At 42.3% G+C, this 5,674-nt stretch overlaps 1 pseudogene across 1 annotated transcript; it reads right to left on the bottom strand.

Annotated features, from left to right (window-relative positions):
- Window positions 1-1,959: 1,959 nt before the first annotated feature.
- On the bottom strand, window positions 1,960-5,373 carry LOC147623210 (G-type lectin S-receptor-like serine/threonine-protein kinase SD2-5 pseudogene; annotated as a pseudogene). The gene has a single exon (XR_015269346.1). The product of XR_015269346.1 is annotated as a G-type lectin S-receptor-like serine/threonine-protein kinase SD2-5 pseudogene (transcript).
- Window positions 5,374-5,674: the final 301 nt, after the last annotated feature.

The raw sequence follows: 5,674 nt of genomic DNA, 5'->3' as shown, positions 1-5,674 counted from the left end.
CAGTTTCCTTGTCTTTGTAGTGGTTTGAAACATCTGCATACCAGGTTCTGCCATATGCAACTGCAAGAGTGTTGGAATCATGTATGTGTCCTATCATTGTGTTTGTGACATTGATCGAAAGCTAATACATGACTTTCTTGCACCCTGTATCCAATCATTAAATGCTTTTATATCTGTTGGAGTGGCATTCTCTTGAAACAACTTTGGAAGCTCCTCATTGTCTCCTTGGACATAGTCCCAAAATCTTTTACCCATCAAGAAATTGGTCATTCTAAACTTTCAAGCATGGAAGTTGTTTTTGTCGAGCTGTTCACAATTTAATTGAATTTGTCAGACATATTAGCCTGCAACAATCAGAAACATGTAAACATATAATTTTTGTATGCAACTTGTAACACAGTAGCATCTTCTGTGAAGACTGTTGCATTAGTACTTCAGCACAACTTGTATGTCACTAGATTTGACCAAAGTACATGTACATATACGCAATATCAACAATACATGTGCAAGCACTACCTGCACTTTTAAAATGTACTGTTGCACTACAATAACTAGATTTTGACCGGAGATAGTTCTCTATTAGAACTTACTGAAATTGCAAAAAATACTTTGCAATGACCGAATGGAGATCAAAACGCATCTGAAATACATAAAGGGAAAGTACTCTCCTACAATAACATAAAATGGTAGGGTGAACCCGACTATATGAGTTGACGTTATAACTATGATATAACTCTATTACTCCAAAGTGGCCATCACACAGTCTGTCATCCACTCGGCGTATCAACCATAATCTCACCAACCATGCTAGTGGCATAAGTGTGGAAGCTATCACCCAGGAGAGTCATCAATGCACTAGTTGAGCTCGAAATCTCAACAACAAGTTTGAGGTATAGAGAAGCACCCCAAATCCACCACCTGATGGGATGCTAAGACACTCAATCTTCTTTCGACTCCTATATTGGTGTGAGTTAAAGGTTAATCATCTCTTAGACCCCATGCACATCTTCAAAAATGTGACAAACAAAAATTTAGGACCATCTAATTGGTAAAAGAGATACCAAGGACGCAAGGGATGACTTGCAAAACATTGGTCACCTTCAAAGTGCATGTTTAATTATAGAAGAGAGTGGCACCATGGTCCAACTTGATAAAATACACTTATTTAGTGCACAAGTGGTCCTAGCCCTCAAGGCTGAAATTTGCAACCCTTCCTTCCACTTCACAATTAAAGGCCTACAATGTACCTTGACCTTTAACTACTACTGGAAGTCTGAAACCCATTATCTTGGCCTACAAGGTACCTTGATCTTCAAGGATCACCAATGATGTTGATGGCTCTTAAATTTTTGATCCTGCCTGATGCATGACACTATTCCAAAAAGTGAGGTCTCAACTTTCATATTTTCTGAATATTACATTTCATCCTGCGTGTGCTTTGTTTTGTGAATGATGGCTCCACTCTTGTGCCATGAGTAGCCTTTTTGTCAATGTTAATGATAGGATATCATTTGCAAATTAGACTGGCCCTTGAGTTTTTTGGCCTAGTTAAGACCACCAACATTGATGACACGTGACTTTTTTGGTCTAATCAACATCACCAATGATGATTTTTGATGGGCTCAAAAGGAGAACCCCCTACCTTGGCTCTCAATCAAAAGCTCCTACTCATGTAGGAGAATTAAGAGAAGACTAAATAAATGTTGTGCAAGAGTAGATCCTCAATGCAAAAGCTGCAAAGTCCAATTGTGTTGTATACCTAGAGCAATGTTAAAGTGAAATGTTCATGACTCTCAAATTATACAAAAGCAACAAAAAAAAAAACCTCAAATTCATTTTAAAAAAAGGTGTTTAAGAATCAGGGAGACATAATGTACTCATTGATTTATATCAAGGCCCACCCACTTGTAGATTAATCCATGAGAAATCATTCACCAAAGGAATGGTAACCAATGTCGGTTGGCAAAAATACTTTAATTGATAAGCATCTGCATTTCAACCATAAAGAGCACCATCATTACATTATCAAATGCATCTTTGATGTGGTGTACAAGCATTTGAGCTTTTCTTACATGTTGTACTTTAATATTATATCCCAAGGAACCAAACTTATAAGGCTAATCAAGTGTAAAACCCTTAAAGTGCCCTTGGGTCACTTACTCCCGAGCACCCAAGTGAGAAAAGGATTATGAAGTATATAATTCTTCTCACCATGTGAGAAAAGGATTATGAAGTATATAATTCTTCTCAACATGTTTTTCATCTTTCCATTTGTGCTTTAGTGTTTTCTCTACTCTCTTAAATCTCTGTGATAGCATGTGGTTGCGTTTATGCTTAGAGGTTGACCATCTCATAGCTGAGGTGATTCTCTCTATCCTTCTCTTCTTCTTCACTCTCGTAGGACTAGGTATTGCATAATGATGGATCATTGCATTGGTAGCCACACTATTAGTGCCGAGACATGTGAGGACCACCCATTGCCAAATGTCGTCGGTGGGCTGTTCCAAGGAAATGTCACAGTTGCAAACACAAGGGACATATAACCCATCATTGCCTCCATTGCAGGCAGCTTGCTGGACCTCCATAGGAGACTATGTAATTGAACATAGTCCATAAGTAAAGAGCCTATGGTGCATGCCCATTAACGTCATAACCTGGAACCCTAATAAAATGTACCCATTGATGGAAGCTAAGTGTAAATTATGTATATTATCTGGGTACACTGAGGACCTCAGCATCAACAATGCTGAAGATAGGGGATGCATTTTCAGCACGTCTTGATGAGAAGTTGTTGAGTGAAGCAGGGGGCTGCATCACATCCATTTTGCCCTCCAGCATCTGCACAACACTGCTCATGCTTGGTCTCATGACTGGATCCTCTTGGATGCACCACAGTGCAAGTTTGATCATCATGGAGGCTTGTTTGCAGCTATTCTCATCAAGCTTCCCTTGAAGCAAGGGGTCAACAACATCCATGGCGAGGTCTTCCTGCAGCTTCTTAAAAGCCATGGCTGGCAAGAACCAATGCTCGGGATTTCCCTGAGACTGATCAACAGTCCTCCTCCCACTCACAAGCTCCAATATGACCATACCAAAGCTGTAAACATCTGTTTTGCTATCAATGCCTGCTTCTGACAGCCATTCTGGGGCTAGATAGCCAGGTGTGCCCCTCATGGTAGTCAGCAGCCTGCTCTGAGCCCTGTCCATGGTACGGGAGAGCCCAAAGTCGGACACTTTTGCTCGAAACAGGTCGTCGAGCAGGATGTTCTGTGGCTTCACATCCAGATGCAAGATGGTCTCTTCACATTCTTCATGCAGGTAGGCAAGACCACGGGCAGTGTCCAGCACGATGCGCCATCGTGTTTCCCAGTTCAAAACCACAAAAGCAGCAGGAGCTGAAAGAGAAGAGGATGAAGAAAGTACCCTCTCCTCTGTGCTATTGAAGATCCATCTTTCCAGAGATCCTTTGGGCATCAACTCGTACACCAGCAATCTCTCAACACCATCAGCACAGAACCCCTTCAAGCAGACGAGGTTGACATGTCTGATTCTAGATATGGTGGCCACCTCTGCACAAAACTCCTTCTGGCCGCGGCCTTCATTCTCCAGCCTCTTGACAGCAACCTTGGAGCCATCAAGGAGGACACCTTCATAGACAGATCCGAAGCCACCTCTGCCAAGCTTCTTGCTAAAGCCATTTGTGGCCATGTCTAGCTCCTTGAAAGAGAACCTGACAGGGAGGCCTGCGAGGGTTTTGAGAAACTCTGCATCAGCTTCGGTGTCCATCTCTGCAACATGCAGATCAACCGCACGCTGCACCTGTTCTTTCACCTGGAGGCAGTAGGCGAACCTGAGAAAGAAGAGAAGAACAGAGGCTAAGCAGCCGGTAACGACGACACCCGCCAGGTGAAGGCTGTGACGGTGGTCATTTCGGGCAAGCTGATTGGAGAAGATGGCCAGGAGGGTAATGTCTATTGACACGCAGAAGAGCACAAAGAGGAACAAGATCCGCTTGGGTCCCATCCTCAAGAGTAACAATAACGTGCTTGCTGTCTCTCTTTCTCTCTCCTCTTCTCTCGCAGAGACACACCCTTCTTTTCTCTCTCTCTCTCTCTCTCTCTCTCTCTCTCTTTCGTCTTTTCTTAGAGACACACAATACACGCACGCCCTTCTTCTCTCTCTCTCTTTCTCTCTTTACCCACCCTAGTTCAAGTCCCATCGTCGTTAGTCATATATGCCCTCGTTTCTACCGACGTTAATCCCTCTCTCTCTCTCTCTCTCTCTCTCTCTTTATCCACCCTAGTTCCAGTCCCATCTCGTTGGTCGGTCGTATACACCCTTGTTTCTACCGACGTTAATACCTCTCTCTCTCTCTCTCTCAACACACCATCACTTCAAAATTGAAGACTCCCTTGGCCTTCAAAGTGAAACCCATTACTGTTACCTTGGCCTATGCTATGCCTTCCACTTCAAAATTGAAGACTACCTTGGCCAAGAGAGTCTTCAAAATTGAAGACTCCCTTGGCCTTCAAAGTGAAACCCATTACCATTACCTTGGCCTATGCTATGCCTTCCACTTCAAAATTGAAGACTACCTTGGCCTTCAACGTGAAACCAATTACCATTACCTTGGCCTATCCTACCCATTACCAATGTAGGGCTAGAATTTGAAGGTTGGAGTACCCTTCCAAGGGGGTCAAAACCTTCACAAGAAGGGCGAAAACACAATTACCCTTCAAAAGAAAGGTAGTTATATGCCTTTCCAATCTGTTCATAAAGAAAAGCCCTTCAAAAAAATAATAAAGGAGTGGCCTTCAAATTTCAGGCCCGAATTTACCATTACCTTGGCCCTTGTGAAACCCATTACCATTCCCTTGGCCTATCCTTTCTCTCTTATTCCCTTGACCTATGTGTTCTGTCTTACTCCTTGTGGCACAGACACATACACGCCGACCCTTCTTTTCAGCTTGATAAAACAAAATTGAAGGCCCTTGTGAAACCCATTACCATTCCCTTGCCTTATGCTTTCTCTCCTATTCCCTTGGCCCTGCACAGACACATACATGTCGACCCTTCTTTTCAGCGTGAGAAAACACACTTAATATATGGCACCAAAATGTTTTATGCAGTTCCATTAAATATACTCTGTGAGATTTTCAAGAGTAAGAGTGTTTTTCTAAGGTTTCATTTTAGTAGGTTTCATTTTAATGCTTGAAAAAGTCAATGAAATGATGACCCCCATATCCTCTCTATTTAGTGCACAAATTGTCCTAGCCCTCGAGGTTGAAATTTAGTGCACAAGTGGTCCTAGCCCTTGAGGCTGAAATTTGCAACCCTTCCTTCCACTTCAAAATGCAATTCCTACAAGGTGCCTTAACTACTGAAACCCATTACCTTGGCATGCAATTCCTACAAGGTGCCTTTAACTACTGGAACCCATTACCTTGGCATGCAAGGTAGGTACCACCTTTACCTTCAAGGGTCACCAATGATGTTGATGGCTTTTGAATTTTTGGTCCTACCTAATGCATGGCACTTTTCTATAAAGTGATGTCTCGACTTTCATATTTTCTTAATATTACATTTAATACTACATTTGCTTTCTTGTGAATGATGGCTTCACTCATGTGCCACGAGTAGTGTTTTTTGTCAATGTTAGTGATAGGATGTCATT

The sequence above is a fragment of the Cibotium barometz genome, chromosome 27 (genome assembly GCF_041138505.1).
Source record: "Cibotium barometz isolate CiBa-2024 chromosome 27, ASM4113850v1, whole genome shotgun sequence".
Taxonomy (NCBI): Eukaryota; Viridiplantae; Streptophyta; class Polypodiopsida; order Cyatheales; family Cibotiaceae; genus Cibotium; species Cibotium barometz.
This window is presented reverse-complemented; position numbering and strand designations above follow the sequence as displayed.